Here is a 13,875-nt window from a genome sequence, read left to right on the forward strand (position 1 = left end):
ATGAAATAAAATAAAGTTCTAGGTATCTGTTACAGGCTTCACCATCCAAAAAAAAACCTCTCATAAAAGCCCAATCAATACATATAAATCATCTCAAGTACTTAATCCACAATAAAATAAACATTTGTATTCATACACCCACATCAAAGACAGCTAATCCTTGTAGCTGTCAATTAAACTGAACGCAGCACCACTCCCCCAATACTGTGATAATGACAGGTTGGGGAAACAGTCAAGCAGTAATAATACTATGCTAACACTAAGGGTTATGTCAACAAATATCCATGGAAACTGCAAGAACAGACTTTTGTCAACTCACAGGCAGAGGCAGGGCTCATTTTTGAAATGTAAAGAGCAGAGGATTTAAATAACTTGACAGTTCCACAGATCTTATCCACCCTTTATGAGTGCTTATACCCATTCTGAAAATTCATAAGTCACTCACTGCTGTAAGTCTCTTGCTCCAATGAAAATCAGTCTGAATACAGCAATGAACTCAAATGGGCCTGCTGAGCTTGGGTTCCCTCATGTGTGAATCACATCATGCCCCTATTCCCCTACTGGCACAAATTGGATTTGTCGGAAATGGGATGGGACTACCAGGCCTGGGTTCCGAGTGCCATTATGGAGACACCAGGGAATTCCCAAAACTCACGAAAATCCAAGTCCTATTTCTTAAATGGTCGAAAAAGGTCTTAGAAGGCCCCAACATAAAATATAGTTTTTTTTCCCCCGAAAGCACATGGGCCATCACATCACCTCCGTAACATCTCCTGACTCTGCCCCTGCCACGGCTCATCTGCTGCTGAAACATGCATCCATTCCTTTCTTATCTCTAGACTTGTCAATGGCAATATGTTTCTGGTTTCAAGGTTCTACTCTCCATAGACTTCAGGTTCCCCTAAATCACACCAAGTCCCATTCACCCATCAACCCATATGTTTGCTGATCCACATTGGCTCCTGGTTAAGCAGCAGTACAATTTTAAAATTATCCTTATTTTTGCATCCCTCCCTATCTCTGTAATCTCAGCCAGTCCCACAACTTGAGATATCTGCACACCTCTAATTCAGGCCTGTTGAGCCTTCCCAATTTTTATTGCTCTGCCATTGGTGGCTTTGCTTTCAGCTGCCTAGACCTTTAGTACTGGAATTCCCTGCATAAACCTTGTCATCTCTCTACCTTGCTTTCCTCTTTAAAACTACCTCTTTGGCCAAGCTTTTGGCTGTCTGCCCTAATATCTCCTTATGTGGCTTGCTATGAATTTAGTTTGATAACCCTCTAGTGAGGCATCTTGAGACATTTAAATACTAGAGAGTGAGAATGGGGAGTTAATAGTAGATATAAGGAAATGGCGGATAAAATGAACAAATATTTTGCTTCTGCTTTCATTATAGAGGACACAGAAAATATTCCAGGAATAGCTATAAATCAGGAGGTGGCAGGAAGAGGGAAACTTGGTGAAATTTCAATCACTAGCGAAGTGGTACTGAGCAAACTGATGGAGCTGCGGGCTGACAAATCTCTGAGTCCTGATGGACTTCATCCTAGTATAAGAGAGGTGGCTAATGAGGTAGTAGATGCATTGTTTTTAATTTTCCAAAATTTGCTAGATTCTGGAAAGGTTCCATCAGACTGGAAAGTAGCAAATATAACCCCTCTATTCAAGAAGGGAGAGGGGAAGAAAACAGGGAACTTTAGGCCAGTTAGCTTGACATCTGTCTTGGGGGGGATGGTTTTATAATCAATCATTTAGGAGATTATAGCTGGGCACTTAGAAATACTCAAGGTAATCTGGAAGATCAACATGAGTTTATAAAAGGGAAATCATGTTTAACCAATTTAATGAAGTTCTTTGAAGAAGCAAAATGTGCAGTGGATAAAAGGGGAGCCTGTAAATGTACTGTACTGGGTTTTCTAGATGGTATGTGATAAGATGCTACATCAAAGGTTATTGCAGAAAATAAAAGCTGATGGTGTAGGCGATAATGTTTTAGGATAGAATATTGGTTAGCTGGCACAAAACAGAGAGTATGCACAAATTGATCTTTTTCTGATTGGTAGGATGTGACGAGTGGATTCCCACATGAGTCTATGCTGGGGCCTCAACTTTTTGACAATTTATATCAATGACTTAGATGAGGAGAGAAAAGGCACGATAGCTAAATTTGCAGAGGATACAAAGATAGGTAGGAAAGTATGTTGTGAAGAGGACATTAGAAGGTTACAGATGGATATAGATAGGTTGAGTGAGTGGGAAAAAATTTGGCAGATGGAGTATAATGTGGGAAAGTGTGAAGTGTTTTAATTTGGCAGGGAAAATAAAAAAGCAGAGTATTACTTAAACAGAGAACAACTACAGAATTCTGAGGTGCAGAGGGATCTAGCTGTTCTAATGCAAGAAACATAAAAAGTCAACATGCAGGTACAGCATGTAATTAAGAAGGTTAATGGAATGCTATGCTTTATTATGAGAGGAATTGAATATAAAAGTAAGGATGTTATGCTTCAGTTATACTGGGCACTGGTGAGATCACATATTGAATACTGTGTGCAGTTTTGGTTTCCTTATTTAGGGAAGGATGTAAATGTGTTGGAGGTGGTTCAGAGGAAGTTTACGAGATTGATACCTGGAATGAGTGAGTTGTCTCATGAGGAAAGGTTGAACAGACTGGACTCGTTTCCACTGGAGTTTAGAAGAGTGAGGGGTGACATGATTGAAGTATATAAGATCCTGAAAGGTCTTGACAAGGTGAGCATGGAAAGGAAGTTTCCTCTTGTGGGTGAGTCCAGAACTAGGGGGCACTGTTTTAAAATTAGGACAGAGATAAGGAGAATCTTTTTCTCACAGAGGTTTGTGTGGCTTTGGAACTCTCTGCCTCAGAAGGCGATGGAGGTGGGGTCATTGAATATTTTTAAGATAGAGGTAGATAGATTCTTGTTAGGCAAGGGAATCAAAGGTTATTGGGAGTGGATAGGAATGTGGAATTTAAAACACAAACAGATCAGCCATGATCTTATTGAGTGGTGGAGCAGACTCAAGGGGCTGAATGGCCTACTTCTGTGCCTATTTCATATGTCCATATGTAAATACAAATTGTTGTTGTTGAAGCCATCAAATTTTAAAGCTGAATTGCAACATTATACTCTCAGCAATAACCTAATGTGATTAATACTTGGGATGAACAGCAGTGAAGCATTTAATACTCTGATGGGAGAACTGTAGGGTATTTCTAGATGGACAAGCTGAACAAAATAACATTCTTTAACCTTATCGATCCTGTAATCTTCCACGTAGAATAGTATGCTCTTTTTGGCAGTAATGCTTCTTGCATGTCACGCATGCTGTCCATATTGAATTAAACTGATCCAGAATGGCTTAATAATTAGTTAAGCCATTAACCATAGAGCTTATTAAAATAAACCAAGCTATGATGTTCTCCATATTTTCCATGCACTGAATATATACACAAACATCAAATTTTAACATTGCATGACCCTTGTGCTGAGTGATTAACTATAGATTAGAAATGTTCCATATAGTTTCAAATGCAAAAAATGGTGCAATTCAGAGAGCTTCAGTGAAGCATTGTCAATCACTAATCATTTTCATTGATTACTGGTAAGCCCATATTTTGGAAATTGTATATAGTTTTGGGCATATTAACTTTTTTAAAGAACTCGAAGAAAGAATTTACAATCATATAGTACCTTTCACAACCTCAGGATGTTCCTAAGTGCTTCACTGTTAAGGAGATACTTTTGAAGTGCAGTTTAGGGAAATATAATGTAGAGAAACCCAGCAGCCATTCTGTGCACAGCAATGTCCCTTAAACAGCAATGAGATAATGACCAGATAATCTGTTTTTAGTGATGCTGGTTGAGGGATAAATATGGATCATGGGATATTTTACAACCATCTGAGAGGATAACAAGGACCAGGCCATTTCATTTTAGGGATGGCACCTCCTCAGCACTTCAGTGAAATGTCAGCATGGATTCTGTGCTGAATTCAGGCCTGATTTGAACCCATTCACTTGCAAAGGGTTAAAATAAGGTCTGATGTCTCTGGGCTGAGGCTTGAATCCATGGCACTGACTCAGAGATTAGAATACTACCACTGAGCCAAGACACGGTGTGGAATTTAATACACTTCTGGCAATGAGTTTGTGGGAGATGCATTTAATTGGGGGGAGTCGCAGGTGGAGACCCATTGCCTTCCCTTGCCTCCACCCAATTAAGTCCAGGGTGGGAAGGCTCGTGGACAGCTTTCCTGTCCAGACACTAATTGAGGCCCTCAAGTGGGCAATTAATTCCAATTAAGGGTCCCATCCCACTGCTACTGGGCTGGGGACTCTCTACATGGGAAGCCTGAAAAGCAAAACCTATCAAGTTGCTTGCAAGTTTCCAAAAGGATCAGTGCTTGATTGAGTGACTTGGCATCGGAAAGGGGATGGCCTGCTTTAAACCAGCTCCCTCCCCTTGACTGCAACTTCCTCACCTGTTCCCTTATTCAGCTTTGGCCTGGGGTCCCTCATTAATCTTGGGACTCTGGTGGGTGCATGACCAGCAGCTGCCACCACTCCCAGTGAAGCTGACAGACAGTGGAGAGGTGGCAGCCTCTGATTGGCCAGCAGCTGTCATGGGAGGGGAGGGTAGGGGGTAGGATTCACTCCCACCACTCCTATCCCCCCCAAGTTAGCTGGATCCTTAATCCAGGGGAAGGCCTGACACTGGCCGCATAAGTGCCCGAGGGGCATTTAATACCAGTGGATTTACACCAATGGGAGCAAGGCAGAGTTCCCATCGGTTCTCCAGCAAGTTGGTGAGATCCCCATGGCAACTATTAAATTCTGCTCATGGATTGGAGATGTTTCAGAAATGAGCATCACAAAGATGATTGTTGTATTGAAAACTCCAAGTTATGGAAAGAAACAAGTGGAAATAAACAAACTATTTAATCTGATGAAAGCAAAATACTGCAGAGGCTGGAAATCTGAACCAAAAACAGAAAATGCTGGAAACACTCAGTAGGTCTGACAGCATCTGTGGAGAGAGAAACAGAGATGGCATACATCAACTCTTTTTCTCTCGCCACAGATGCTGTCAGACCTGTTGAGTGTTTCCAGCATTTTCAGTTTTTATTTAATCTGATGGATTGGTGGATTTGTAGAATAGTTGCCAAAAATTATTAATTACAGACCTATTCATTCTTTTAAACATAGCTGGATGCACTTCTGATTGGGAACAGATTTCGAGATTAAGGGAATAGGCGCAGTATGGAATAATCAAATACTTCACAGGAGAATGTTATTTAAGACAGCAGGTTATAGTCTAATATTAGAAATATCAGATTGGCCATATTTCCAGAGATTGATTGCTTTTGTGAATTTTGATATGTGTCCAAAACTTTCCTTTCAGAGATTCACTAGGTAAAATGGAATCCATGGTAAATTGGGCATGATAGAAAAGATTTTCCAATAGGCTTCCAATCTGGTGGGTGTTACTCAGGTGGTGTATCGTTCTCACCTGTCCATCCATTAATTGGCTCATCAACTTGAATTTTGCCAGGTCTCCTTTACTTATGTAGTAATGGGCATTGGAAACTTAATCAGAGCCTAAGCAGTCCTTGCTATAAAGTTTAAATTAACGTAGCCACTTAAAGGTAAGTCTCATATTGAGGGTGTACAAAATCTATACCTTACTTTGTCCCTGATTTTGTTAATTTAGTTTAATTGTTTTGACTCAAAAGAATTACAAAATCTATATCAGCCTGAATCATAAAGGCTCCTGACGAACCATGTGGGATCAGAAAAGAAACCAAACTAACGCAAGAAAAGCGATTCCCAATAGCCTCAAAGTGCAGGTAGAAATCTTACTTTGGGCTCATTCAATGCTAGTCCACCAACCCTGAATGTTAATTTAATATGGGTAATTAGAGGAATAAGAACCAGAACAGTAGGGAAAATATATGGAGGTCCTCTCATTGGTTTCTAATTTTTATATAATTAACTTCAAACTGGCTGATCATTCTGGGTGCTCCTCCCCAACTGCATGCCCCAACAACTTCCTGTACCTGAGCATCAGGAAGACTCATGCCACTGATTCTGTTCCCTTGTCACTCCAGTGCCTTCTCCATCGATTTATTGTGCCTGAACTGGACCATGAAAAATGAATGTTTTATTTTAATAAGGTGGGAGTTTCAAACCCCATATCCTATTCATTCACAAGATTGCTTATTGCCACCTCCAAAATATTACCTGGATCTTCTCCACCTTAACCTGTCACTTGAACCCTTCACTGTGCTTTTGTCACCACCAGACAAAATTTTAATATTTGAATATTAGTGCATGGACTTCCATCTTCCAGAACCTCAAACTTATCCAAAAGGTCCTACAGCTTTAAATTCCTCCCACGACCATCAATCATTTAACTCCAATCTTTAGTACACGTATCCTTATCCCTCCACTGATGATAAAAGCCTTCAGTTGCTTTTCCTTATTCTGTAGAATTATGCCTCTAAATCCCATCGCTGCTTCACTTTTCTCTTTATTTACAATCCAACTCATTGATCATCTTTCCACAAGAATCTTTATCACTCATCCTATTCTTCCCCTCCATGGCTCTATTCCCTATCTATTTCCATTTGTGAAGCACTTTGTGAAGTTAAAGGTGGGATTGTAGATGCAAGTTGTTGTGCTAGCTGACTATCATCCAGCATCACAGTCAGAGTGCTGCATCTGGCCCACCCCTGATTATGGAGAGAAAGATCAGCTCCAATTCCTGATGGCTACCCATTGTAAAATCAGCACACACGATCATTGATGAGGCTAAGACGCCCCAGCCCCATTCCTGCAACCGCCTGTAAAATAGATCAGCAGCAGAAATAATCATCACTTAGGCAGCTGGGCAAAGGTAACCCAACAAAGACTTTTAGAAGAGGAGGAGAGAGGAGAATGCTGGCAAACAAGATCAGTGAACAACAATCAGATCAGATGGTTTGATTAAGATTCAGCAATGATTATAGGGCAGAAATAAAAGGTACTCTGTACAGCAGACATTTAAAAAGGATTCTTCTAGTTTGACAGAGCGATGTGTAGAAGTTTTCTTTCTTTTAATAAGCTGGGGTTAATGTAGAACTGAATATTTGTTTAAGAAGTTAGGTCACCAGCTGTATGGAAAAGTCTCATTCATAATTAAACTAACCCACATATGTAAATTATATCTAATTAGTGTCATTCATCAATATCCTCCTCTTATAGATAGATGATAACATTCCCTGAGTTTTGTACATTTGCATTTTAATAATGAAAATCCAAGCAAGTTTAAGGTGACACTGAGACTCCTACCTCTGGCTATATTTTCTCTTGTTACACAGACAAGATAGAAATTAGACTGCAAACGTTTGTTCTTGAAGTCATTTAATTTTTCTCATGAAAAATGCAAGCTCACGTCCACGTAACGGATAACGATTCATTTTGAAGGAACCTTCCCTGTTTTTCAAGCTCTTCCTGTTGGTAGAAAAATATAGCAAAAGCCTTACAGGACAAATTGTATCACCTGTAAGACAGGTCTACAGAGATTCAAGATATTTAAAATGTGCTACGTCACTCGGAAATTTTATTTTTAACAAGCACCATAGCATTATCTTGGATAGAGTCCAAATGCAATGTCTTATTTTCCTGTGTCAAGTTATATCACATCAAAGTAGTGTAATACCTTCATGCTGACATAATCCTACCTCCCAGCTTTGTTTACATTTGTGAGCATATTCTAAATCAGAAAATGCCCTTCCACCAAGTACAATGCTGCATTTAATGTTGCTACCTTAAGCAAGTTGCACAAGCTCATCCATTCATTCAGGTTCACAAACTCACAATCCAGATTGAATATCTTCCCTGTCCCAGCGCACCCGCCCCCCCCCCCCACCCCACCCCCCCCACCCCCAATCCCCCTCTCACCACCACAAAGCTTTGGAAATTGAAAAAGTAGCACTTTAAAATTAAATTCACCCTTAAAATGTTCAACTAAATTAGTGGCATCTATCATTTGCGTCACTGGAAAAGTTGTTAGGTGGTTGTAATACATGTCAGTGACATTGAAAACATTGACAAAGATTTTCTCTGATGGGCATTTCTAACAAAGCCAGGAATGTGCTTTTTCTGGAATGTTTTTACCAGATTTCAGAATTGGGAGTATAGAAATCTACCAGTTTTGCTTTCAATATTACTGATATGTATCGACTGGGGGAAGTCATCCCCCATGGAATTTGGCATTTCTGCTCTTCTGTACTAATTACAACACAGCTCCCAACATGTCACAGATTGGAATTAGTCACAATCCTATATTTATGAAATTATGAAATCATATCACCTATGTACTTAGACTTGAGAGTTGTGATGAATTCTGAAAACCATTAGATTAAGCTAAAATCATGATGGTTAATATAAAGTTAATTGTTTAATAGCCTCAGTTCCTGCAAAATCACATTTTCTGAAATGCATCCTTACTTATTTAATTTTTTGAAATGTATAATTGCTATGTAACTTCTGATAGAAATAGTTAATCTTTCCAATCATAACTAGGATATTAAACTCTGTATAAGTGGAACTAATCAGCTGAGGATGTTTAGCATTTGAGAGAGATATTGAAGGTAGAAGCTTTTGTTACTTTTCAGTCTGGAGTTTGTGTAGGCCAATTCTCCTTTATGCATTAAAATTAGTGCATGTTTACCAAATGTTGTGATGCCTTAGCCAGTAACATTGTTTTTCCAAATTTAATTATAGCTTGGAATGGTTTTGTGCACAATCCTCAAAGAAAATGGAGCTGAGGGCAGTATTCAATGGAAGCAACAGGGGTCTCATCCGTCAGCTGGAGAGCTGGCAAGATACCCGCGTTGCCGCATTTGGAGGGGGGCCTGCACAATTATTGTCACTCAGAACTTAACTGGACAGTGGTGGGCCTTTTCTGGGATCCAGGACCCTGGGGTCAGAAGTCCCACCCGCCCAAAAGCTGCTGATCAATCAGAGGCTGACAACTGTATTGAACAACAGGGTCACCGGGCTGCTGTTGGTACGACATCCATCCGAAGCTAAGGATGCTAGGCTACAGGTGAATGATGGCAGGGGGTTGGTCACATTGTGGTGGGGATTGCACAGGAGTGGGGAGGGGAGTCAGTAGCAAGGGTAGAGGTGTGGCTGTCAGCAACCTCCCCCCTTCCCCAAGCTGGGTACCTCAATAAGGCACTGAGTTCCTTTGAGCAAGGGACACCCCTCAGCAACCTGCCACCCTCCTGCCTCATTAAATGCCCCCCACCAAGCTTGCCATGAGGGAGGGCATTAAATGCTACTCATACTATTTGATAAACAGTTTGGCTTCAGATCATTATGAATCAGAAGGCTTGATTTTGTGAGGGGTTTTGCTAATGTTAGGCAGGAGAGGTGAAGCACTTTATGGCATGTGATTTGGAGCAATGACAATAAAAGGACAACTTGCATTTATATAGCACCTTTATAATGTAGTGAGACCCATGTTACCGGCATTACACGGGACTCAGTTAAATAGAAAAGCTGCATAAAATTTGGATCCAGAGTACTGCTGGGCATGGCGCCATGGGACCAGAGGCCCTCTGAGTTGGGCATGCTGTGCCTCCAGCCACTTTCGACATGGCCCACTCAGCACCCCAAGCTGGAAAGGGTACTCACGTGGGTGTCCCCTACCAGTGCCAGATGTCTCTGAATTGGTGTCGGCATGATGTCAAGCAGCCCTACTGGTTGATTAGACGGACTATTTGAAAACTTGAACCACACAAATGCATTCAAAATACATGTTTGCTGCTCACCTAAGAACATACCGCAAGAGGGGCCCAGCACCCATGTTATTTAAAGGACCAGGCACCACATCTTGCTGGTAAGGTAACTTTGCTATTGCAAAGAGTCTGGAAGTACTGTTGAGTTGGCATTGGCTCTCTACAAGATCAATTCAGCCAATCCCACTACCCCATCCTTTCCCTGTAACCCTGCAAATTTTTCTCTTCAGGTGCTTATCCAATTCCCTTTGAAAGCTACAATTGAATCTGCCTCCACCATCATTTCAGGTACAGTAGCCCAGATCATAATCATTTGCTGCTTAATAAAATGTTTTCTCATGTTGTCTTTGATTCTTTTGCCAATCAGCTTAAGTCTCTGCCCTCTGGTCCAAACCCCCCCTGCCAATGGGAACTGTTCCTCCCTGTCTACTGGTCTAGACCGCTTATGATATTGAACACCTCTATCAAATCTCGTCTCAACTGCCTCAAGGCTAAGGAGCACAACCCCAGCTTCTCTAATCTATCCTTGTAACTGAAATCCCTCATTCATGGAAACAATCTTGTGAATCTTTTCTGCACCCTCTCTTCACATTCTTCCTGAAGTGTGGTGCCCAGAATTGGGGACAGTACTCCAGTTAAGGTTGAACCAGTGTTTTATTTAGTTTTATCATTGATTCTTTGCTATTGTACTCTCTGCCTAGATTTAGAAAGCCCAGGATCCATATGCCAACTTTGCAACACACTTTAAAATTGTACCCTTTAGTTTATGTTGTCTCTCCATCATTCTTCCTATCAAAATTCACATTTCTCTGCATTATTTCATCTGCCATATGCTCACCCATTCTAACAGCCTGTCAGAGTCCTCTTGAAGTATATGGAGTGACTTTTCTTGGGGGGGGGGGGTGGGGGGGGCATTTTTCTCGCCCTCTACCCACCCCCCCTATAAAAGTCATTTGCAAGTCGACCAACTTGAAAAAAGGCTGCCCCGCAGCAATACCAAGCCAGAGGTGGCCTTAACAAAGTAATTGTGGGACTCCTGCCCCTCAGGGAAAGGAAGTCCTGCATTCAAGAGCTGCCCGCCAATCAAATTGTAGTCCCAGCAGTGCCAGAACTCTATAGTGGCTGCACTGGGACTACAAGGGAGTCCTGAGGAGAAGACACCATGGACACTGGACTTAAGTCCTGAACTTATGGTCAGAGAGGGATTGGGGACCCAAGGGAGGGGGTTGGGGGTAGTGTTTTGGAGGCTTTGAGAGGGGGAGCCACAAAAGAGGGGTAATATCTTGGGGGGGATACTGCCAATGGGCACAGCGCACCCCTCAAAAGGAGGTATCCACCCTTCCTTCCCACCTTTTCACCATAGGACCAAAAAAGTGGCAGAAACAGGCCCTTAACTGTCCATTAATTGGCCAGCAAATGGCCTCAATAAGCCTAAGGACAGGTGGCTGTCTGATGCCATACCCACCCATTGTATTATGGGGGACAACTCGGGGGTGGGTGAGAAAGCAGCGGGCAAGCCACCCATCCTATATCACATTCACCCTGCCTGCAAATAGGCCGGCTTGGGGATTATAAAACTCCCCCTATCATCACCATCCTCCTCACAGTTCATGATACGTCCAAGTTTTGTGTCATCTGCAAATTTTAAATTGTGCCCTGTACAGCCAGGACTAGGTAATTAATATATATCAAGGAAAGCTTGATATGACTACTTGACATGACTATATACCTTCCTCCAGTCCAAAAATCAATCTTTCACCACCGATCTCTGTTTTCCGGCACTCAGTCAACTTTGTATCCATGCCAGGATTGTCCGTTTTATTCCACTTTGCTGACAAGACCATTATGTGCCAATTTGTCAAATGCCTCTTTGAAGTCCATGGGCCTCATTACCCTCAACAACCCTCTCTGTCACATCATCCAAAAACTGATTAAATTAGTTAAACATGTTTTGCTTTTAACAAAAAGAGAGGTAATATCTTGGGGGATGCCCCCAATGGGCACAGTTGGCTTTGATTAATTAATCCACTCTTGTCCAAGTTAACTTAATTTTATCACAGATTATCATCTCTAAAAGTTTTCTAACCACTGAGGTTAAACTGACTGGCCTGTAGTTGAGTTTGTTCTCACACCCTTTTGTGAACAAGAATATGCCATTTGCAATTTTTCAGTCCTCTGGTACCACCCTCATATCAAACAAAGGCGGATTGGAAAATTTTGGCCTGTACGTCCGCAATTTTGTTCGAGGCCTTATAGGGGTGGACTAGAGTTTCTGTTTCTGTGGGTGGCCTCAAAGATCACCCTCAGAAGAGATTGGGGTTGGTGGCCAAGGAGTTCTATCCCCTGCCGAATATGGCCCCGGGGCAGCATCACCAGGAGGCATGGCCTGACCTCATGAAGGTGGTAAAATTCAGTGAAAGCATCTGTACATGATATCTCCTACCCACCAGCCTCTCATGCTGTCCAATGTACACTCAGCCATCCACAGTCCTTGGCACTCAGGACATACATCTAGCATCCAGATTCTCCATCTCACTCTCACGTAGCTACCAATTTAGCCAGCCTTACATCCAGTATCCAATGCTTCCATCTCCCTCCAGCTATTCAACTTTGGTGGACACATCACCCAAACTCAGTGCTACACAACCACTACAATTCTGCCTTCTCTCTTGCAGGATACAGTAGAAGGGATCAAAGCAGAACCAATGGGGGACAGCCTTGCTTGAATCTCTTGAACCCCTTGAGGTGAGAGGGTTCTCTGCAGCATGGGGCTGACTGCAACAGAACACATGATGTCTGGTGTTGCTGAGAATATTGAGCATGGTGGCATCTCCATGCCTTGTGACCCTTTCTCAATTTCCAGGTCCCCCTCAAAAAAACTGATTTGCATTTACAAAGTGCCTTTCAAGACTACTAGACATTCCCCCAAAGTACGTTATGGAAAATTAAGTACATTTGAAGTGTAGGCACTGGCGTAATGTAGAAAATGCAACAGCCAATTTCTGCACAGCAACTCCTGTAAGCAGTAATGTGATAATCTGTTTTTTGTGATGTTGATTGAAGGATAGATATTGGCCAGGGATAACTCCTTTACTCTTCTTCGCAATAGTGTCATGGGATCTTTTATGTCCACTTGAGGGGACAAACGGGCCCTTAATTTAATGTCTGACCTGAGAAACAGTACCTCTAACAATGCAGCATTCCCTTAGAACTGTGTTGAACTGTATCCTGTTCTCTGGCAGGTGGTGTGACCATTGATCCCTTGCTTTCCTTGTCCACTTTCCTCACTACAACTTTTGCCTTGCTGATTTCCTTCCTTGCGACACCCAAGAACTGCTTTCTGCCCTGCCAGAGCACACCACAGGAGGAGGAGAGTGAGGAACAACACACTAAGGCTCTGTCACATAACCTGACAGTCACAGAAACCAGCTCAGAGACTAACAATGCACATACTTTAGAGGCAAGTATAGATTTGGGGAACAGATCTGGTGAGTCACTGGACATGAGTAGGCAGGAGAAAAGGATACTTTGTTTGCCAGCTCACCAGAGTGCAAAATATATAGTTAGGGGAGCAGATAGGCACTTTTTCAGCCACAGATGTGAATCCAGTATGGCATGTTTCCTCTCTGGGGCTAGGGTCAAGGATGTCACAGTGGCTGCAGAGTACTCTTGGCGGGGGGAGGGGGTGAACAGCCAGAGATTGTCATCCATATAGGTACTATAGTATAAGGGTCTGCCATATATAGAGTTAATGTGGGACTGAGTACATTACTGTCCACCCAGTGATATAAGAAGGCACGTGACCCAGACCCAGGGTCAGTATGGTGTTGAGCAGAGATGTGTATAGACCTAAGCACAGGAACAGTTAACTTGTACCCTTTGCTGTATCTGTAAATACTTCTAGTAATTAATAAAGACTTAGAGCTACCTACAGCAGACAAGAGACTTCTGTAACCAACACCCTCCAATAGGTACCAACAACAAAGACGGATGAGGTCCTGCAAGCAGACTATAGGGAGCTAGAAAGGAGACTAGCAAATGGGACCTCAAAAAAGGTAGTAATATCT

Source organism: Carcharodon carcharias, chromosome 4, assembly GCF_017639515.1.
Source record: "Carcharodon carcharias isolate sCarCar2 chromosome 4, sCarCar2.pri, whole genome shotgun sequence".
In the NCBI taxonomy this organism is placed as follows: Eukaryota; Metazoa; Chordata; class Chondrichthyes; order Lamniformes; family Lamnidae; genus Carcharodon; species Carcharodon carcharias.